This window comes from Pleurodeles waltl, chromosome 4_1 (assembly GCF_031143425.1).
Source record: "Pleurodeles waltl isolate 20211129_DDA chromosome 4_1, aPleWal1.hap1.20221129, whole genome shotgun sequence".
Taxonomy (NCBI): domain Eukaryota; kingdom Metazoa; phylum Chordata; class Amphibia; order Caudata; family Salamandridae; genus Pleurodeles; species Pleurodeles waltl.
The window spans coordinates 76,913,882-76,937,597 of NC_090442.1; the positions used below are offsets into that span (position 1 = coordinate 76,913,882).

At 43.2% G+C, this 23,716-nt stretch overlaps 5 non-coding genes across 5 annotated transcripts; all 5 read right to left on the reverse strand.

The window, feature by feature from the left end:
* Positions 1-2,427: 2,427 nt before the first annotated feature.
* On the reverse strand, positions 2,428-2,498 carry TRNAC-GCA (transfer RNA cysteine (anticodon GCA)). The gene has a single exon. It is a non-coding gene; the product is annotated as a tRNA-Cys (tRNA).
* Positions 2,499-4,589: 2,091 nt separating this feature from the next.
* Positions 4,590-4,661, reverse strand: TRNAC-GCA (transfer RNA cysteine (anticodon GCA)). The gene has a single exon. It is a non-coding gene; the product is annotated as a tRNA-Cys (tRNA).
* Positions 4,662-6,753: 2,092 nt separating this feature from the next.
* Positions 6,754-6,825, reverse strand: TRNAC-GCA (transfer RNA cysteine (anticodon GCA)). Its single transcript has one exon. It is a non-coding gene; the product is annotated as a tRNA-Cys (tRNA).
* A 2,094-nt stretch (positions 6,826-8,919) lies between these two features.
* TRNAC-GCA (transfer RNA cysteine (anticodon GCA)) lies at positions 8,920-8,991 on the reverse strand. Its single transcript has one exon. It is a non-coding gene; the product is annotated as a tRNA-Cys (tRNA).
* Positions 8,992-11,083: 2,092 nt separating this feature from the next.
* On the reverse strand, positions 11,084-11,155 carry TRNAC-GCA (transfer RNA cysteine (anticodon GCA)). The gene has a single exon. It is a non-coding gene; the product is annotated as a tRNA-Cys (tRNA).
* Between the last annotated feature and the right edge of the window lie 12,561 nt (positions 11,156-23,716).

A 23,716-nucleotide genomic window follows, 5' to 3' on the forward strand; every position in this document is an offset into this window, starting at 1 on the left:
TAAATCATCAAGAATTGTAGAAAGTGATATAGAAAGAAATTGACAGCTTCTTTCATGTGTGAAGGGGGCACCCAGATTGATCCATGGTGCAGTTACTGGGAGTGAGTGTGAAAACTTTTAATTTTCAACAAGAGTCTTAAGGATGCACATAAAACTGTGAGCTATTTTGCTTAATTAGTTGTTTTAGTGTGACATACTTTCAAAAAATCCCCAAGAATTGAAAAAAGCGATACAGAAAGAAATTGACAGCTTCTTTAAAGTATTAAGGGGGATCCCAGATTTGAACCAGGGACCTCTGATGTGCAGTCAAATGCTCTACCACTGAGTTATACCCCCTTGTTGTAATATCTGGAACTGGATGGACTAGAAACTGCTGCTGTGGATCTCATCAGAACGGCTTCCTCTTTTATAGGCTCTCTATACCACCTGCTGATTTATTAGTCACAGGGTCTGGGACACAGCCTGACTCATGCCCCTGGCTACAAGCTGATGGACACACTCAACACACCTGCTGCTTCACTATTCACACCAAAATACATAGCATGACAGCAGGTCCTAGGCCAAGGGTGCCAATTCACTCTCAAGCTTACTCTTGCTTCACTGGTCACAGGGACTGCTAAGGAGACCGGCTGCTGGTCCTTTCACACAACCCTCTTACGAACGCAGATAAAACCTACAACTCTTTTTAATTAGTGGTTTTTCTGTGACATACTTTCAAGAAATCTCCAGAAATTGAAATAAGTAACAGATAATATTTTTTTTGTTCCTTAAAAGGCGAAGTGGAAAGCAAGACTTGAACTGGGGACCTCTTGATTTGCAGTCACATACTTTACTGCTGAGCTATACACATCATCTTTGCAAGAAATATGCCTTCACACACACCTTATTACTGCTTGCAGCAGGCTGTAGAGTGCAGACGTGACATATAATACCATGGACTCTGACTAGCACTGAGTTATACCTACTCTGGGATTCCAGCTGTGGGACTAGCTTACTTTCTTGTCTACTCACCATGCTAGAAGTGAGAGGGAGTCTTACTCTCTTCTGCAATCACTCTGTGCCCTAAATTTCAGTCTTAGTCTCTCGTCTGTTCACTCTCTGCAGTAAGTGTGCAAAGCTGTCAGTGACTCAGCCAGTCTAAGCCTCCTGGCTCATTTAAAAATCCACTGCCTCAGACATTGACAGAAAACAACTCTAGTGAGGAAAGACTTCTTTTTAACAGTGCTTTGGTTAACAGTATCATACAACTCTCACACAGTCACTATCTCTTCTAATCGATGCAAGTTCACATAGATGTCTTTTAAAATGCAATTTCTGTGTCCCTCACGTGGTAATGTCTTTAACAATGCTATATCTTTGTTTTATGGTAAAACAATTTGATATGGTATACATATTGGACCAGTCTTACTGTACATTCTAGTAACGGTAAGCTGGCGTGATACTAGTGAAACACACTGGAAACAGTACACAGGCCAGTCACAGTGTACCAGCATTTGGGTCCAATTTGTCTAGCCGATGTTACCTTACATACTAATTAGAGTAAATAGGTGTGCTACTGGAGAAAGACACATGTAACAGCATTCAGGCATTTGTTTCTTACACATATTACTATCAGTAACCACACATGCTACTGTCCAAACTCAGTTCTAACACTGCAGAGACTTCTGTTACAGTATAAGGACATTTGTGAAAGCATTACGGGCATACAGTGTCCACACACTCACATCTTTGCTGCTGTATAGGCACACAGTGTTTCTTAAAGCACAACAAATCAGCTGTGCTGTGGTAAAAACAGTGGAATTTAGAAACTTGTGATTTGTTTACCCATGTATTTTTTCTTTCCACCTGCAATATCTGCTATATGCTCAATTATTAGAAGCAATGCTTGTTAATAAATCCATGCCGTAAAACATTATCTGTGTGCTGCACACTACAGAATGTAGAAAGATGTATTAAAGTACACAGTATCATGCTGTGTACACAAATTTCAATTTGTCCTTGTGTGCCAATGTATGAACTCTTGTTTTACTCGAATTGATCCATGGTGCAGTTACTGGGCGTGAGTGTGAAAACTGTTAATTTTCGCACAAAAGTCTTAAGGATGCACATAAAACTTTGAGGTATTTTGTTTAAATAGTCGTTTTAGTGTGAAATACTTTCAATAAATCCCCAAGAATTGTAGAAAGTGATATAGAAAGAAATTGACAGCTTCTTTCATGTGTGAAGGGGGCACCCAGATTGATCCATGGTGCAGTTACTGGGTGTGAGTGTGAAAACTGTTAATTTTCAACAAGAGTCTTAAGGATGCACATAAAACTTTGAGCTATTTTGCTTAATTAGTTGTTTTAGTGTGACATACTTTCAAAAAATCCCCAAGAATTGAAAAAAGCGATACAGAAAGAAATTGACAGCTTCTTTAAAGTATTAAGGGGGCACCCGGATTTGAACCAGGGACCTCTGATCTGCAGTCAAATGCTCTACCACTGAGTTATACCCCCTTGTTGTAATATCTGGAACTGGATGGACTAGAAACTGCTGCTGTGGATCTCATCAGAACGGCTTCCTCTTTTATAGGCTCTCTATACCACCTGCTGATTTATTAGTCACAGGGTCTGGGACACAGCCTGACTCATGCCCCTGGCTACAAGCTGATGGACACACTCAACACACCTGCTGCTTCACTATTCACACCAAAATACATAGCATGACAGCAGGTCCTGGGCCAAGGGTGCCAATTCACTCTCAAGCTTACTTTTGCTTCACTAGTCACAGGGACTGCTATGGAGACCGGCTGCTGGTCCTTTCACACAACCCTCTTACGGACGCAGATAAAACCTAAAACTCTTTTTAATTAGTGGTTTTTCTGTGACATACTTTCAAGAAATCTCCAGAAATTGAAATAAGTAACAGAGAATTTTTTTTTTGTTCCTTAAAAAGAGAAGTGGAAAGCAAGACTTGAACTGGGGACCTCTTGATCTGCAGACACAAACTTTACTGCTGGGCTATACACATCCTCTTTTACAGAAATATGCCTTCACACACACCTTATTACTGCGTGCAGCAGGCTGTAGAGTGCAGACGTCACATATAATACCATGGACTCTGACTAGCACTGAGTTATACCTGCTCTGGGATTCCAGCTGTGGGACTAGCTTACTCTCTTGTCTACTCACCATGCTGGAAGGGAGAGTGAGTCTTACTCTCTTCTGCAATCACTCTGTGCCCTCAATTTCAGTCTTAGTCTCTCGTCTGCTCACTCTCTGCAGTAAGTGTGCAAAGCTGTCAGTGACTCAGCCAGTCTAAGCCTCCTAGCTCATTTAAAAATCCACTGCCTCAGACATTGACAGAACACAACTCTAGTGAGGAAAGATTTCTTTTTAACAGTGCTTTGGTTAGCAGTACCATACAACTCTCACACAGTCACTATCTCTTCTAATCGATGCAAGTTCACATAGATGTCTTTTAAAATGCAATTTCTGTGTCCCTCACGTGGTAATGTCTTTAACAATGCTATATCTTTGTTTTATGGTAAAACAATTTGATATGGTATACATATTGGACCAGTCTTACTGTACATTCTAGTAACGGTAAGCTGGCGTGATACTAGTGAAACACACTGGAAACAGTACACAGGCCAGTCACAGTGTACCAGCATTTGGGTCCAATTTGTCTAGCCGATGTTACCTTACATACTAATTAGAGTAAATAGGTGTGCTACTGGAGAAAGACACATGTAACAGCATTCAGGCATTTGTTTCTTACACATATTACTATCAGTAACCACACATGCTACTGTCCAAACTCAGTTCTAACACTGCAGAGACTTCTGTTACAGTATAAGGACATTTGTGAAAGCATTACGGGCATACAGTGTCCACACACTCACATCTTTGCTGCTGTATAGGCACACAGTGTTTCTTAAAGCACAACAAATCAGCTGTGCTGTGGTAAAAACAGTGGAATTTAGAAACTTGTGATTTGTTTACCCATGTATTTTTTCTTTGCACCTGCAATTTCTACTATATGCTCAATTATTAGAAGCAATGCTTGTTAATAAATCCATGCCGTAAAACATTATCTGTGTGCTGCACACTACAGAATGTAGAAAGATGTATTAAAGTACACAGTATCATGCTGTGTACACAAATTTCAATTTGTCCTTGTGTGCCAATGTATGAACTCTTGTTTTACTCGAATTGATCCATGGTGCAGTTACTGGGCGTGAGTGTGAAAACTGTTAATTTTCGCACAACAGTCTTAAGGATGCACATAAAACTTTTAGCTATTTTGTTTAAATAGTCGTTTTAGTGTGAAATACTTTCAATAAATCCCCAAGAATTGTAGAAAGTGATATAGAAAGAAATTGACAGCTTCTTTCATGTGTGAAGGGGGCACCCAGATTGATCCATGGTGCAGTTACTGGGTGTGAGTGGAAAAACTGTTAATTTTCAACAAGAGTCTTAAGGATGCACATAAAACTTTGAGCTATTTTGCTTAATTAGTCGGTTTAGTGTGACATACTTTCAAAAAATCCCCAAGAATTGAAAAAAGCGATACAGAAAGAAATTGACGGCTTCTTTAAAGTATTAAGGGGGCAACCGGATTTGAACCAGGGACCTCTTGATCTGCAGTCAAATGCTCTACCACTGAGTTATACCCCCTTGTTGTAATATATGGAACTGGATGGACTAGAAACTGCTGCTGTGGATCTCATCAGAACGGCTTCCTCTTTTATAGGCTCTCTATACCACCTGCTGATTTATTAGTCACAGGGTCTGGGACACAGCCTGACTCATGCCCCTGGCTACAAGCTGATGGACACACTCAACACACCTGCTGCTTCACTATTCACACCAAAATACATAGCATGACAGCAGGTCCTAGGCCAAGGGTGCCAATTCACTCTCAAGCTTACTCTTGCTTCACTAGTCACAGAGACTGCTATGGAGACCTGCTGCTGGTCTTTTCACACAACCCTCTTACGGACGCAGATAAAACCTAAAACTCTTTTTAATTAGTCGTTTTTCTGTGACATACTTTCGAGAAATCACCAGAAATTGAAATAAGTAACAGAGAATTTTTTTTTTGTTCCTTAAAAGGAGAAGTGGGAAGCAAGACTTGATCTGGGGACCTCTTGAGCTGCAGTCACATACTTTACTGCTGAGCTATACACATCCTCTTTTCCAGAAATATGCCTTCACACACACCTTATTACTGCGTGCAGCAGGCTGTAGAGTGCAGACGTCATATATAATACCATGGACTCTGACTAGCACTGAGTTATACTTACTCTGGGATTCCAGCTGTGGGACTAGCTTACCCTCTTGTCTACTCACCATGCTGGAAGTGAGAGTGAGTCTTACCCTCTTCTGCAATCACTCTGTGCCCTCAATTTCAGTCTTAGTCTCTCGTCTGCTCACTCTCTGCAGTAAGTGTGCAAAGCTGTCAGTGACTCAGCCAGTCTAAGCCTCCTAGCTCATTTAAAAATCCACTGCCTCAGACATTGACAGAACACAACTCTAGTGAGGAAAGATTTCTTTTTAACAGTGCTTTGGTTAGCAGTACCATACAACTCTCACACAGTCACTATCTCTTCTAATCGATGCAAGTTCACATAGATGTCTTTTAAAATGCAATTTCTGTGTCCCTCACGTGGTAATGTCTTTAACAATGCTATATCTTTGTTTTATGGTAAAACAATTTGATATGGTATACATATTGGACCAGTCTTACTGTACATTCTAGTAACGGTAAGCTGGCGTGATACTAGTGAAACACACTGGAAACAGTACACAGGCCAGTCACAGTGTACCAGCATTTGGGTCCAGTTTTGTCTAGCCGATGTTACCTTACATACTAATTACAGTAAATAGGTGTGCTACTGGAGAAAGACACATGTAACAGCATTCAGGCATTTGTTTCTTACACATATTACTATCAGTAAGCACACATGCTACTGTCCAAAGTCAGTTCTAACACTGCAGAGACTTCTATTACAGTATAAGGACATTTGTGAAAGCATTACGGGCATACAGTGTCCACACACTCACATCTTTGCTGCTGTACAGGCACACAGTGTTTCTTAAAGCACAACAAATCAGCTGTGCTGTGGTAAAAACAGTGGAATTTAGAAACTTGTGATTTGTTTACCCATGTATTTTTTCTTTCCACCTGCAATATCTGCTATATGCTCAATTATTAGAAGCAATGCTTGTTAATAAATCCATGCCGTAAAACATTATCTGTGTGCTGCACACTACAGAATGTAGAAAGATGTATTAAAGTACACAGTATCATGCTGTGTACACAAATTTCAATTTGTCTCTGTGTGCCAATGTACGAACTCTTGTTTTACTCAAATTGATCCATGGTGCAGTTACTGGGCGTGAGTGTGAAAACTGTTAATTTTCGCACAACAGTCTTAAGGATGCACATAAAACTTTTAGCTATTTTGTTTAAATAGTCGTTTTAGTGTGAAATACTTTCAATAAATCCCCAAGAATTGTAGAAAGTGATATAGAAAGAAATTGACAGCTTCTTTCATGTGTGAAGGGGGCACCCAGATTGATCCATGGTGCAGTTACTCGGTGTGAGTGTGAAAACTGTTAATTTTCAACAAGAGTCTTAAGGATGCACATAAAAGTTTGAGCTATTTTGCTTAATTAGTCGGTTTAGTGTGACATACTTTCAAAAAATCCCCAAGAATTGAAAAAAGCGATACAGAAAGAAATTGACAGCTTCTTTAAAGTATTAAGGGGGCACCCGGATTTGAACCAGGGACCTCTTGATCTGCAGTCAAATGCTCTACCACTGAGCTATACCCCCTTGTTGTAATATATGGAACTGGATGGACTAGAAACTGCTGCTATGGATCTCATCAGAACGGCTTCCTCTTTTATAGGCTGTCTCTATACCACCTGCTGATTTATTAGTCACAGGGTCTGGGACACAGCCTGACTCATGCCCCTGGCTACAAGCTGATGGACACACTCAACACACCTGTTGCTTCACTATTCACACCAAAATACATAGCATGACAGCAGGTCCTAGGCCAAGGGTGCCAATTCACTCTCAAGCTTACTCTTGCTTCACTAGTCACAGGGACTGCTATGGAGACCTGCTGCTGGTCTTTTCACACAACCCTCTTACGGACGCAGATAAAACCTAAAACTCTTTTTAATTAGTAGTTTTTCTGTGACATACTTTCGAGAAATCACCAGAAATTGAAATAAGTAACAGAGAATTTTTTTTTTGTTCCTTAAAAGGAGAAGTGGGAAGCAAGACTTGATCTGGGGACCTCTTGAGCTGCAGTCACATACTTTACTGCTGAGCTATACACATCCTCTTTTCCAGAAATATGCCTTCACACACACCTTATTACTGCGTGCAGCAGGCTGTAGAGTGCAGACGTCATATATAATACCATGGACTCTGACTAGCACTGAGTTATACTTACTCTGGGATTCCAGCTGTGGGACTAGCTTACCCTCTTGTCTACTCACCATGCTGGAAGTGAGAGTGAGTCTTACCCTCTTCTGCAATCACTCTGTGCCCTAAATTTCAGTCTTAGTCTCTGGTCTGCACACTCTCTGCAGTAAGTGTGCAAAGCTGTCAGTGACTCAGCCAGTCTAAGCCTCCTAGCTCATTTAAAAATCCACTGCCTCAGACATTGACAGAACACAACTCTAGTGAGGAAAGACTTCTTTTTAACAGTGCTTTGGTTAGCAGTACCATACAACTCTCACACAGTCACTATCTCTTCTAATCGATGCAAGTTCACATAGATGTCTTTTAAAATGCAATTTCTGTGTCCCTCACATGGTAATGTCTTTAACAATGCTATATCTTTGTTTGATGGTAAAACAATTTGATATGGTATACATATTGGACCGGTCTTACTGTACATTCTAGTAACGGTAAGCTGGCGTGATACTAGTGAAACAACCTGGAAACAGTACACAGGCCAGTCACAGTGTACCAGCATTTGGGTCCAGTTTTGTCTAGCCGATGTTACCTTACATACTAATTACAGTAAATAGGTGTGCTACTGGAGAAAGACACAAGTAACAGCATTCAGGCATTTGTTTCTTACACATATTACTATCAGTAAGCACACATGCTACTGTCCAAACTCAGTTTTAACACTGCAGAGACTTCTGTTACAGTATAAGGACATTTGTGAAAGCATTACGGGCATACAGTGTCCACACACTCACATCTTTGCTGCTGTACAGGCACACAGTGTTTCTTAAAGCACAACAAATCAGCTGTGCTGTGGTAAATACAGTGGAATTTAGAAACTTGTGATTTGTTTACCCATGTATTTTTTCTTTGCACCTGCAATTTCTGCTATATGCTCAATTATTAGAAGCAATGCTTGTTAATAAATCCATGCCGTAAAACATTATCTGTGTGCTGCACACTACAGAATGTAGAAAGATGTATTAAAGTACACAGTATCATGCTGTGTAAACAAATTTAAATTTGTCTCTGTGTGCCAATGTACGAACTCTTGTTTTACTCCAATTGATCCATGGTGCAGTTACTGGGCATGAGTGTGAAAACTGTTAATTTTTGCACAACAGTCTTAAGGATGCACATAAAACTTTGAGGTATTTTGTTTAAATAGTCGTTTTAGTGTGATATACTTTCAATAAATCATCAAGAATTGTAGAAAGTGATATAGAAAGAAATTGGCAGCTTCTTTCATGTGTGAAGGGGGCACCCAGATTGATCCATGGTGCAGTTACTGGGAGTGAGAGTGAAAACTGTTTATTTTCAACAAGAGTCTTAAGGATGCACATAAAACTTTGAGCTATTTTGCTTAATTAGTCGTTTTAGTGTGACATACTTTAAAAAAATCCCCAAGAATTGAAAAAAGCGATACAGAAAGAAATTGACAGCTACTTTAAAGTATTAAGGGGGCACCCGGATTTGTACCAGGGACCTCTTGACCTGCAGTCAAATGCTCTACCACTGAGCTATACCCTCTAGTTGTAATATCTGGAACTGGATGGACTAGAAACTGCTGCTGTGGATCTCATCAGAACGGCTTCCTCTTTTATAGGCTCTCTATACCACCTGCTGATTTATTAGTCACAGGGTCTGGGACAGAGTCTGACTCATGCCCCTGGCTACAAGCTGATGGACACACTCAACACACCTGCTGCTTCACTATTCACACCAAAATACATAGCATGACAGCAGGTCCTAGGCCAAGGGTGCCAATTCACTGTCAAGCTTACTCTTGCTTCACTAGTCACAGGGACTGCTATGGAGACCGGCTGCTGGTCCTTTCACACAACCCTCTTACGGACGCAGAGAAAACCTAAAACTCTTTTTAATTAGTGGTTTTTCTGTGACATACTTTCGAGAAATCACCAGAAATTGAAATAAGTAAGAGAGAATTTTTTTTTTGTTCCTTAAAAGGAGAAGTGGGAAGCAAGACTTGAACTGGGGACCTTTTGATCTGCAGTCACATACTTTACTGCTGAGCTATACACATCCTCTTTTCGAGAAATATGCCTTCACACACACCTTATTACTGCGTGCAGCAGGCTGTAGAGTGCAGACGTCACATATAATACCATGGACTCTGACTAGCACTGAGTTATACCTACTCTGGGATTCCAGCTGTGGGACTAGCTTACTCTCTTGTCTACTCACCATGCTGGAAGTGAGAGTGAGTCTTACTCTCTTCTGCAATCACTCTGTGCCCTAAATTTCAGTCTTAGTCTCTCGTCTGCTCACTCTCTGCAGTAAGTGTGCAAAGCTGTCAGTGACTCAGGCAGTCTAAGCCTCCTAGCTCCTTTAAAAATCCACTGCCTCAGACATTGACAGAACACAACTCTAGTGAGGAAAGACTTCTTTTTAACAGTGCTTTGGTTAGCAGTACCATACAACTCTCACACAGTCACTATCTCTTCTAATCGATGCAAGTTCACATAGATGTCTTTTAAAATGCAATTTCTGTGTCCCTCACGTGGTAATGTCTTTAACAATGCTATATCTTTGTTTCATGGTAAAGCAATTTGATATGGTATACATATTGGACCAGTCTTACTGTACATTCTAGTAACGGTAAGCTGGCGTGATACTAGTGAAACACACTGGAAACAGTACACAGGCCAGTCACAGTGTACCAGCATTTGGGTCCAGTTTTGTCTAGCCGATGTTACCTTACATACTAATTACAGTAAATAGGTGTGGTACTGGAGAAAGACACAAGTAACAGCATTCAGGCATTTGTTTCTTACACATATTACTATCAGAAAGCACACATGCTACTGTCCAAACTCAGTTCTAACACTGCAGAGACTTCTGTTACAGTATAAGGACATTTGTGAAAGCATTACGGGCATACAGTGTCCACACACTCACATCTTTGCTGCTGTACAGGCACACAGTGTTTCTTAAAGCACAACAAATCAGCTGTGCTGTGGTAAATACAGTGGAATTTAGAAACTTGTGATTTGTTTACCCATGTATTTTTTCTTTGCACCTGCAATTTCTGCTGTATGCTCAAATATTAGAAGCAATGCTTGTTAATAAATCCATGCCGTAAAACATTATCTGTGTGCTGCACACTACAGAATGTAGAAAGATGTATTAAAGTACACAGTATCATGCTGTGTACACAAATTTCAATTTGTCTCTGTGTGCCAATGTACGAACTCTTGTTTTACTCGAATTGATCCATGGTGCAGTTACTGGGCGTGAGTGTGAAAACTGTTAATTTTCGCACAACAGTCTTAAGGATGCACATAAAACTTTAAGCTATTTTGTTTAAATAGTCGTTTTAGTGTGAAATACTTTCAATAAATCATCAAGAATTGTAGAAAGTGATATAGAAAGAAATTGACAGCTTCTTTCATGTGTGAAGGGGGCACTCAGATTGATCCAAGGTGGAGTTACTGGGTGTGAGTGTGAAAACTGTTAATTTTCAACAAGAGTCTTAAGGATGCACATAAAACTTTGAGCTATTTTGCTTCATTAGTCGTTTTAGTGTGACATACTTTCAAAAAATCCCCAAGATTTGAAAAAAGCGATACAGAAAGAAATTGACAGCTTCTTTAAAGTATTAAGGGGGCACCCGGATTTGAACCAGGGACCTCTTGATCTGCAGTCAAATGCTCTACCACTGAGTTATACCCCCTTGTTGTAATATCTGGAACTGGATGGACTAGAAACTTCTGCTGTGGATCTCATCAGAACAGCTTCCTCTTTTATAGGCTCTCTATACCACCTGCTGATTTATTAGTCACAGGGTCTGGGACAGAGGCTGACTCATGCCCCTGGCTACAAGCTGTTGGACACACTCAACACACCTGCTGCTTCACTATTCACACCAAAATACATAGCATGACAGCAGGTCCTAGGCCAAGGGTGCCAATTCACTCTCAAGCTTACTCTTGCTTCACTAGTCACAGGGACTGCTATGGAGACCGGCTGCTGGTCCTTTCACACAACCCTCTTACGGACGCAGATAAAACCTAAAACTCTTTTTAATTAGTGGTTTTTCTGTGACATACTTTCGAGAAATCACCAGAAATTGAAATAAGTAACAGAGAATTTTTTTTGTTGTTCCTTAAAAGGAGAAGTGGCAAGCAAGACTTGAACTGGGGACCTCTTGATCTGCAGTCACATACTTTACTGCTGAGCAATACACATCCTCTTTTCCAGAAATATGCCTTCACACACACCTTATTACTGCGTGCAGCAGGCTGTAGAGTGCAGACGTCACATATAATACCATGGACTCTGACTAGCACTGAGTTATACCTACTCTGGGATTCCAGCTGTGGGACTAGCTTACTCTCTTGTCTACTCACCATGCTGGAAGTGAGAGTGAGTCTTACTCTCTTGTGCAATCACTCTGTGCCCTAAATTTCAGTCTTAGTCTCTCGTCTGCTCACTCTCTGCAGTAAGTGTGCAAAGCTGTCAGTGACTCAGCCAGTCTAAGCCTCCTAGCTCATTTAAAAATCCACTGCCTCACACATTGACAGAACACAACTCTAGTGAGGAAAGACTTCTTTTTAACAGTGCTTTGGTTAGCAGTACCATACAACTCTCACACAGTCACTATCTCTTCTAATCGATGCAAGTTCACATAGATGTCTTTTAAAATGCAATTTCTGTGTCCCTCACGTGGTAATGTCTTTAACAATGCTATATCTTTGTTTTATGGTAAAACAATTTGATATGGTATACATATTGGACCAGTCTTACTGTACATTTTAGTAACGGTAAGCTGGCGTGACACTAGTGAAACACACTGGAAACAGTACACAGGCCAGTCACAGTGTACCAGCATTTGGGTCCAGTTTTGTCTAGCCGATTTTACCTTACCTACTAATTACAGTAAATAGGTGTGCTACTGGAGAAAGACACAAGTAACAGCATGCAGGCATTTGTTTCTTACACATATTACTATCAGTAAGCACACATGCTACTGTCCAAACTCAGTTCTAACACTGCAGAGACTTCTGTTACAGTATAAGGACATTTGTGAAAGCATTACGGGCATACAGTGTCCACACACTCACATCTTTGCTGCTGTACAGGCACACAGTGTTTCTTAAAGCACAACAAATTAGCTGTGCTGTGGTAAATACAGTGGAATTTAGAAACTTGTGATTTGTTTACCCATGTATTTTTTCTTTGCACCTGCAATTTCTGCTATATGCTCAATTATTAGAAGCAATGCTTGTTAATAAATCCATGCCGTAAAACATTATCTTTGTGCTGCACACTACAGAATGTAGAAAGATGTATTAAAGTACACTGTATCATGCTGTGTACACAAATTTCAATTTGTCTCTGTGTGCCAATGTACGAACTCTTGTTTTACTCGAATTGATCCATGGTGCAGTTACTGGGCATGAGTGTGAAAACTGTTAATTTTCGCACAACAGTCTTAAGGATGCACATAAAACTTTGAGCTATTTTGTTTAAATAGTCGTTTTAGTGTGATATACTTTCAATAAATCCCCAAGAATTGTAGAAAGTGATATAGAAATAAACTGACAGATTCTTTCATGTGTGAAGGGGGCACCCAGATTGATCCATGGTGCAGTTACTGGGTGTGAGTGTGAAAACTGTTAATTTTCAACAAGAGTCTTAAGGATGCACATAAAACTTTGAGCTATTTTGTTTAAATAGTTGTTTTAGTGTGACATACTTTCAAAAAATCCCCAAGAATTGAAAAAAGCGATACAGAAATACATTTACAGCTTCTTTAAAGTACTAAGGGGGTACACAGATTTGAACCAGGGACCTCTTGATCTGCTTTCAAATGCTCTTCCACTGAGCTATACCCCCTTGCTGTGGAAACTGGAACTGGATGGACTAGAAACTGCTGCTGTGAATCTCATCAGAACGGCTTCCTCTTTTATAGGCTGTCTCTATACCACCTGCTGATTTATTAGTCACAGGGTCTGGGACACAGCCTGACTCCTGCCCCTGGCTACAAGCTGATGGACACACTCAACACACCTGCTGCTTCACTATTCACACCACAATACATAGCATGACAGCTGGTCCTAGGCCAAGGGTGCCAATTCACTCTCAAGCTAACTCTTTCTTCACTAGTCACAGGGACTGCTAAGGAGACCGGCTGCTGGTCCTTTCACACAACCCTCTTACAGACGCAGATAAAACCTAAAACTCTTTTTAATTAGTGGTTTTTCTGTGACATACTTTCAAGAAATCTCCAGAAATTGAAATAAGTAACTGAGATTTTTTTTTTTCTGAAAAGGAGAAGTAGGAAGCAAGACTTGAACTGGGGACCTCTTGACCTGCAGTCAAATACTTTACTGCTGAGCTATACACAGCCTCTTTTCAAGAAATCTGCCTACACTCACACCTTATTACTGTGAGCAGCAGGCTGTAGAGTGCAGAAGTCACATATAATATCATGGACTCTGACTATCACTGAATTATACCTATTCTGGGATTCCAGCTGTGGGACTAGCTTACTGTCTTGTCAACTCACCATGCTGGAAGTGAGAGTGAGTCTTACTCTCTTCTGCAATCACTCTGTGCCCTAAATATTAGTCTTAGTCTCTCGTCTGCTCACTCTCTGCAGTAAGTGTGCAAAGCTGTCAGTGACTCAGCCAGTCTAAGCCTCCTAGCTCATTTAAAAATCCACTGCCTCAGACATTGACAGAACACAACTGTAGGAGGCTGGACTGGCTTGTAGTGAGTACCTAGGGGTACTTGCACCTTGCACCAGGCCCAGTTATCCCTTATTAGTGTATAGGGTGTCTAGCAGCATAGGCTGATAGATAATGGTAGCTTAGCAGAGCAGCTTAGGCTGAACTAGGAGACGAGTGAAGCTCCTACAGTACCACTTAGTGTCATATGCACAATATCATAAGAAAACACAATACACAGTTATACTAAAAAAAAAGGTACTTTATTTTTATGACAATATGCCAAAGTATCTCAGAGTGTACCCTCAGTTAGAGGATAGGAAATATACACAAGATATATATACACAATACCAAAATATGCAGTAATAGTATTAGAAAACAGTGCAAACAATGTATAGTTACAATAGGATGCAATGGGGACACATAGGGATAGGGTCAACACAAACCATATACTCCAAAAGTAGAATGCGAACCATGAATGGACCCCAAACCTATGTGACCTTGTAGAGGGTCGGTGGGACTATTAGAAAATAGTAAGGGTTAGAAAAATAGCCCACCCCAAGACCCTGAAAAGTGAGTGCAAAGTGCACTAAAGTTCCCCAAAGGACATAGAAGTTGTGATAGGGGAATTCTGCAGGAAAGACACAAACCAGCAATGCAACAACAATGGATTTCCAGTCGAGGGTACCTGTGGAACAAGGGGACCAAGTCCAAAAGTCACAAGCAAGTCGGAGATGGGCAGATGCCCAGGAAATGCCAGCTGTGGGTACAAAGAAGCTGCTACTGGACTGTAGAAGCTTAGGTTTCTGCAGGAACGACAAGGGCTAGAGACTTCCCCTTTGGAGGACGGATCCCTCACACCGTGGAAAGTCGTGCAGATGTGTTTTCCTGCCGAAAGACCGCCAACAAGCCTTGCTAGCTGCAAATTGTGCGGTAAGGGTTTTTGGACGCTACTGTGGCCCAGGAGGGACCAGGTTGTCGCAAATTGCGTCAGGACACAGAGGGGACATCGAGCAAGACAAGGAGCCCTCTCAGCAGCAGGTAGCACCCGGTGAAGTGCCAGAAACAGGCACTACAAGGATGCGTGAAACGGTGCTCACCCGAAGTCGCACAAAGGAGTCCCACGTCGCCGGAGAACAACTTAGGAGGTCGTGCAATGCAGGTTAGAGTGCCGTGGACCCAGGCTGGACTGTGCACAAAGGATTTCCGCCGGAAGTGCACAGAGGCTGGAGTAGCTGCAAAAGTCGCGGTTTCCAACAATGCAGTCTGGCGTGGGGAGGCAAGGACTTATCTCCACCAGACTTATCTCCACCAAACTTGGACTGAAGAGTCACTGGACTGTGTGAGGTACTTGGACAGAGTTGCTGGATTCAAGGGACCTCGCTCGTCGTGCTGAGAGGAGACCCAAGGTACCGGTGATGCAGTTCTTTGGTGCCTGCGGTTGCAGGGGGACGATTCCGTCGACCCACGGGAGATTTCTTTGGAGCTTCTAGTGCAGAGAGGAGGCAGACTACCCCCACAGCATGCACCACCAGGAAAACAGTCGAGAAGGCGGCAGGATCAGCGTTACAGAGTTGCAGTAGTTGTCTTTGCTACTATGTTGCAGTTTTGCAGGCTTCCAGCGCGGTCAGCAGTCGATTCCTTGGCAGAAGGTGAAGAGAGAGATGCAGAGGAACTCGGATGAGCTCTTGCATTCGTTATCTAAGGAATCCCAAGAGACAGAGACCCTAAATAGCCAGAAAAGACGGTTTGGCTACCTAGGAGAGAGGATAGGCTAGCAACACCTGAAGGAGCCTATCAGAAGGAGTATCTGACATCACCTGATGGCACTGGCCACTCAGAGCAGTCCAGTGTGCCAGCAGCACCTCTGTTTCCAAGATGGCAGAGGTCTGGAGCACACTGGAGGAGCTCTGGGCACCTCCCAGGGGAGGTACAGGTCAGGGGAGTGGTCACTCCCCTTTCCTTTGTCCAGTTTCGCACCAGAGCAGGGCTAAGGGGTCCCTGAACCGGTGTAGACTGGCTTATGCAGAAATGGGCACCAAATGTGCCCATGAAAGTATTTCCAGAGGCTGTGGGAGGCTACTCCTCCCCTGCCTTCACACCATTTTCCAAAGGGAGAGGGTGTAACACCCTCTCTCAGAGGAAGTCCTTTGTTCTGCCATCCTGGGCCAGGCCTGGCTGGACCCCAGGAGGGCAGATGCCTGTCAGAGGGGTTGGCAGACAGCAGCAGCTGCAGTGAAACCCCGGGAAAGGCAGTTTGGCAGTACCAGGGTCTGTGCTACAGACCACTGGGATCATGGGATTGTGCCAACTATGCCAGGATGGTATAGAGGGGGCAATTCCATGATCATAGACATATTACATGGCCATATTCGGAGTTACCATTGTGAAGCTACATATAGGTAGTGACCTATATGTAGTGCACGCGTGTAATGGTGTCCCCGCACTCACAAAGTCCGGGGAATTGGCCCTGAACAATGTGGGGGCACCTTGGCTAGTGCCAGGGTGCCCTCACACTAAGTAACTTAGCACCCAACCTTTACCAGGTAAAGGTTAGACATATAGGTGACTTATAAGTTACTTAAGTGCAGTGTAAAATGGCTGTGAAATAACGTGGACGTTATTTCACTCAGGCTGCAGTGGCAGGCCTGTGTAAGAAATGTCAGAGCTCCCTATGGGTGGCAAAAGTAATGCTGCAGCCCATAGGGATCTCCTGGAACCCCAATACCCTGGGTACCTCAGTACCATATACTAGGGAATTATAAGGGTGTTCCAGTAAGCCAATGTAAATTGGTAAAATTGGTCACTAGCCTGTTAGTGACAATTTGAAAGAAATGAGAGAGCATAACCACTGAGGTTCTGGTTAGCAGAGCCTCAGTGAGACAGTTAGGCACCACACAGGGAACACATACATATAGGCCACAAACTTATGAGCACTGGGGTCCTGACTAGCAGGGTCCCAGTGACACATAACAAACATACTGAAAACATAGGGTTTTCACTATGAGCACTGGGCCCTGGCAAGCAGGATACCAGTGAGACAGTGAAAACACCCTGACATACACTCACAAACAGGCCCAAAGTGGGGGTAACAAGGCTAGAAAGAGGCTACTTTCTCACAACAACTCTAGTGAGGAAAGACTTCTTTTTAACAGTGCTTTGGTTAGCAGTACCATACAACTCTCACACAGTCACTATCTCTTCTAATCGATGCAAGTTCACATAGATGTCTTTTAAAATGCAATTATTGTGTCCCTCACGTGGTAATGTCTTTAACAATGCTATATCTTTGTTTTATGGTAAAACAATTTGATATGGTATACATATTGGACCAGTCTTACTGTACATTCTAGTAACGGTAAGCTGGCGGAATACTAGTGAAACACACTGGAAACAGTACACAGGCCAGTCACAGTGTACCAGCATTTGGGTCCAGTTTTGTCTAGCCGATGTTACCTTACATACTAATTACAGTAAATAGGTGTGCTACTGGAGAAAGACACAAGTAACAGCATGCAGGCATTTCTTTCTTACACATATTACTATCAGTAAGCACACATGCTACTGTCCAAACTCAATTCTAAAACTGCAGAGACTTCTGTTACAGAATAAGGACATTTGTGAAAGCATTACGGGCATACAGTGTCCACACACTCACATCTTTGCTGCTGTACAGGCACACAGTGTTTCTTAAAGCACAACAAATCAGCTGTGCTGTGGTAAATACAGTGGAATTTAGAAACTTGTGATTTGTTTACCCATGTATTTTTTCTTTGCACCTGCAATTTCTGCTATATGCTCAATTATTAGAAGCAATGCTTGTTAATAAATCCATGCTGTAAAACATTATCTGTGTGCTGCACACTACAGAATGTAGAAAGATGTATTAAAGTACACAGTATCATGCTGTGTACACAAATTTCAATTTGTCTCTGTGTGCCAATGTACGAGCTCTTGTTTTACTCGAATTGATCCTTGGTGCAGTTACTGGGCGTGAGTGTGAAAACTGTTAATTTTCGCACAACAGTCTTAAGGATGCACATAAAACTTTGAGCTATTTTGTTTAAATAGTCGTTTTAGTGTGATATACTTTCAATAAATCCCCAAGAATTGTAGAAAGTGATATAGAAATAAATTGACAGATTCTTTCATGTGTGAAGGGGGCACCCAGATTGATCCATGGTGCAGTTACTGGGTGTGAGTGTGAAAACTGTTAATTTTCAACAAGAGTCTTAAGGATGCACATAAAACTTTGAGCTATTTTGCTTAACTAGTATAATACCATGGACTGTGACTAGCACTGAGTTATACCTACTCTGGGATTCCAGCTGTGGGACTAGCTTACTCTCTTGTCTACTCACTATGCTGGAAGTGAGAGTGAGTCTTACTCTCTTCTGCAATCACTCTGTGCGCTAAATATCAATCTTAGTCTCTTGTCTGCTCACTCTCTGCAGTAAGTGTGGAAAGCTGTCAGTGACTCAGCCAGTCTAAGCCTCCTAGCTCATTTAAAAATCCACTGCCTCAGACATTGACAGAACACAACTCTAGTGAGGAAAGACTTCTTTTTAACAGTGCTTTGGTTAGCAGTACCATACAACTCTCACACAGTCACTATCTCTTCTAATCGATGCAAGTTCACATAGATGTCTTTTAAAATGCAATTTCTGGGTCCCTTGCGTGGTAATGTCTTTAACAATGCTATCTCTTTGTTTTATGGTAAAACAATTTGATATGGTATACCTATTGGGCCTGTCTTACAGTACATTCTAGTAACAGTAAGCTGGTGTAATACTAGTGAAACACACTGGAAACAGTACACGGGCTAGTCACAGTGTACCACTGTTGGAAAATGGGTTATTGGTAGGGCAGGTAGGTACCTACACCTAGCAACAAGCCACTAACCTCCACATAGGTACAGTTAGGTCTCAGTAAATTAATCCCAGCTCAACCCTTGGTAGCTTGGCAACGAGCGTCAAGGCTTAACTTAGGAGACAAAGTGTAAAGCATTCAAATATCACAGAACAGTAATTAAATAAAACACAGGAAACAGTTTAAAAATCCAAAACCAATTTATAAAAATAGTTTATATTTTTATCTTTAAAATGACACCAAAACGAATAAAATCGGATAAAGGGAACCGGAGATATGAATTTTTAAAGAATTATTACTTTTCTAGCGCTTAGAAACAAAAAGCGCCAATCGGGTCATCTGGTTGCACCAGGACCGGGGCAAAGTCAAACTTTCAGGCCGACCGCGATGGAGCCCTGCTCGGCTACAGGTCGCGGGAGGCCTCGGTCAAAAAGTTACCTTCTGACTTAGTCTTTATTTTGAAGTTTTTCTTCACCGGGACGAACCTGCCAGTTGAATCCGACCTCCTGGAGCCCTTGTCCGGATACGCGATGTGGGTTTCCTCGGTGGTGATTTCTACCTTCGGACTTAGTCGTTTTTTCGAGATGAAAATCCTTCGACCGGGGTAAACCTGGATCTTGATCCGACGTCCATGGAGCCCTTCTCGGATACGATGACTGGGAGGTCCCGGTCAACTTTTTACGTTCGGACTTAGTCTCTTTTTTGGATGTTTTTCTTTACCGGGACGAACCACGAAGTCAGGCCGGGTCGCGGTTGAGGCAAGCCGGCTAGAATTTCCGCGTCGGGTCGGTCACTTTATGGAGCTTTTTTTCAAAAATTCTCCAATCTTTTCCAAACTTCTGGGGCTTCACCCAGATGTTCTTTCAAGGTTCTTTTGGGGTCCACAGCTCACCCCAAGGGTCCAGAAGTTCTGTGATGGTCCTTGGGGGGTGCGGACTTCAACTCCCAGAATGCACCTGGCGCAAACTCCTTTTTGGCCACTGGACAGTGGTCAGCTGGTCGCTTTCTTCAGGAGTTGGTGCAGGGGACTCTGGTTTAGCAATTTTTCACCTGTAGCAAACAGGGAGTCCCTCCTTGAACCAGTTGAAGCCAGGCAAAGTCCTTCTTGTGGTGAAGCCCAAGTGTGCAGCTGGTGCAGTGTGAGAAGGTAGCCTCTTTCTAGCCTTGTTACCCCCACTTTTGGCCTGTTTGTGAGTGTATGTCAGGGTGTTTGTCACTGTTTTCACTGTCTCACTGGGATCCTGATAGCCAGGCCTCAGTGCTCATAGTGAAAACACTATGTTTTCAGTATGGTTGTTATGTGTCACTGGGATCCTGCTGGTCAGGACCCCAGTGCTCATAGGTTTGTGGCCTATATGTATGTGTCACTGGGACCCTGTCACACAGGGCCCCAGTGCTCATAGGTGTGCATGTATATGTTCCCTGTGTGGTGCCTAACTGTCTCACTGAGGCTCTGCTAACCAGAACCTCAGTGGTTATGCTCTCTCATTACTTTCAAATTGTCACTGACAGGCTAGTGACCATTTTTACCAATTTACATTGGCTTACTGGAACACCCTTATAATTCCCTAGTATATGGTACTGAGGTACCCAGGGTATTGGGGTTCCAGGAGATCCCTATGGGCTGCAGCATTTCTTTTGCCACCCATAGGGAGCTCTGACAATTCTTACACAGGCCTGCCACTGCAGCCTGAGTGAAATAACGTCCACGCTATTTCACAGCCATTTTACACTGCACTTAAGTAACTTATAAGTCACCTATATGTCTAACCTTTACCTGGTAAAGGTTAGGTGCAAAGTTACTTAGTGTGAGGGCACCCTGGCACTAGCCAAGGTGCCCCCACATTGTTCAGAGCCAATTCACTGAACTTTGTGAGTGCGGGGACACCATTACACGCGTGCACTACATATAGGTCACTACCTATATGTAGCTTCACCATGGTAACTCCGAATATGGCCATGTAACATGTCTATGATCATGGAATTGCCCCCTCTATGCCATCCTGGCATTGTTGGTACAATTCCATGATCCCAGTGGTCTGTAGCACAGACCCTGGTACTGCCAGACTGCCCTTCCTGGGGTTTCTCTGCAGCTGCTGCTGCTGCCAACCCCTCAGACAGGCAGCTGCCCTCCTGGGGTCCAGCCAGGCCTGGCCCAGGATGGCAGAACAAAGAACTTCCTCTGAGAGAGGGTGTGACACCCTCTCCCTTTGGAAAATGGTGTGAAGGCAGGGGAGGAGTAGCCTCCCCCAGCCTCTGGAAATGCTTTGTTGGGCACAGATGTGCCCAATTCTGCATAAGCCAGTCTACACCGGTTCAGGGACCCCTTAGCCCCTGCTCTGGCGCGAAACTGGACAAAGGAAAGGGGAGTGACCACTCCCCTGACCTGCACCTCCCCTGGGAGGTGTCCAGAGCTCCTCCAGTGTGCTCCAGACCTCGGCCATCTTGGAAACCGAGGTGCTGCTGGCACACTGGACTGCTCTGAGTGGCCAGTGCCACCAGGTGACGTCAGAGACTCCTGCTGATAGGCTCCTTCAGGTGTTAGTAGCCTTTCCTCTCTCCTAGGTAGCCAAACCCTCTTTTCTGGCTATTTAGGGTCTCTGTCTCTGGGGAAACTTCAGATAACGAATGCATGAGCTCAGCCGAGTTCCTCTGCATCTCCCTCTTCACCTTCTGATAAGGAATCGACCGCTGACCGCGCTGGAAGCCTGCAAACCTGCAACATAGTAGCAAAGACGACTACTGCAACTCTGTAACGCTGATCCTGCCGCCTTCTCGACTGTTTTCCTGCTTGTGCATGCTGTGGGGGTAGTCTGCCTCCTCTCTGCACCAGAAGCTCCGAAGAAATCTCCCGTGGGTCGACGGAATCTTCCCCCTGCAACCGCAGGCACCAAAAAGCTGCATCTCCGGTCCCTTGGGTCTCCTCTCAGCACGACGAGCGAGGTCCCTCGAATCCAGCGACACCGTCCAAGTGACTCCCACAGTCCAGTGACTCTTCAGCCCAAGTTTGGTGGAGGTAAGTCCTTGCCTCACCTCGCTGGGCTGCATTGCTGGGAACCGCGACTTTGCAAGCTTCTCCGGCCCCTGTGCACTTCCGGCGGAAATCCTGTGTGCACAGCCAAGCCTGGGTCCACGGCACTCTAACCTGCATTGCACGACTTTCTAAGTTGGTCTCCGGCGACGTGGGACTCCTTTGTGCAACTTCGGCGAGCACCGTTTCACGCATCCTCGTAGTGCCTGTTTCTGGCACTTCTCCGGGTGCTACCTGCTTCAGTGAGGGCTCTTTGTCTTGCTCGACGTCCCCTCTCTCTGCAGGTCCAATTTGCGACCTTCTGGTCCCTCCTGGGCCCCAGCAGCGTCCAAAAACGCCAAACGCACGATTTGCGTGTAGCAAGGCTTGTTGGCGTCCATCCGGCGGGAAAACACTTCTGCACGACTCTCCAAGGCGTGGGGGATCCATCCTCCAAAGGGGAAGTCTCTAGCCCTTGTCGTTCCTGCAGTATTCACAGTTCTTCAGCCTAGTAAGAGCTTCTTTGCACCAACCGCTGGCATTTCTTGGGCATCTGCCCATCTCCGAGCTGCTTGTGACTTTTGGACTTGGTCCCCTTGTTCCACAGGTACCTTCAGACAGGAATCCATCGTTGTTGCATTGCTGATTTGTGTTTTCCTTGCATTCTCCCTCTAACACGACTATTTTGTCCTTAGGGGAACTTTGGTGCACTTTGCACTCACTTTTCAGGGTCTTGGGGAGGGTTATTTTTCTAACTCTCACTATTTTCCAATAGTCCCAGCGACCCTCTACAAGGTCACATAGGTTTGGGGTCCATTCGTGGTTCGCATTCCACTTCTGGAGTATATGGTTTGTGTTGCCCCTATCCCTATGTTTCCCCATTGCATCCTATTGTAACTATACATTGTTTGCACTGTTTTCTAAGACTATACTGCATATTTTTGCTATTGTGTATATATATCTTGTGTATATTTCCTATCCTCTCACTGAGGGTACACTCTAAGATACTTTGGCATATTGTCATAAAAATAAAGTACCTTTATTTTTAGTATAACTGGGTATTGTGTTTTCTTATGATATTGTGCATATGACACTAAGTGGTACTGTAGTAGCTTCACACGTCTCCTAGTTCAGCCTGAGCTGCTTTGCTAAGCTACCATTATCTATCAGCCTAAGCTGCTAGACACCCTATACACTAATAAGGGATAACTGGGCCTGGTGCAAGGTGCAAGTACCCCTTGGTACTCACTACAAGCCAGTCCAGCCTCCTACATTGGTTGTGCAGTGGTGGGATAAGTGCTTGAGACTACTTACCACTCTTGTCATTGTACTTTTCATAAGAGAAAAATATACAAAACAAGGTCAGTGTATATACACATAGCCAAAAAGTTTTGCATTTCCTCTTTTCACTCTTTTCTAAGTGCTGAAAAGTACTACTAAACTTTCAAAAAGTTCTTAAAAGTTTAAAAAGTTTTTTTCTGTCTTTCCAAAAAGTTCTGAAAACTTTTTTCTCTTTATCTATCACTTTAACTCTCTCTAAAAATGTCTGGCACAGGCCAAAAAGTTGAACTGTCCAAACTTGCATATGATCACCTTAGCTGGAAAGGAGCAAGGAGTCTCTGCATAGAGAGAGGTTTGAGTGTAGGGAAGAATCCTTCCTTAGAACTGTTAATTAATATGCTTA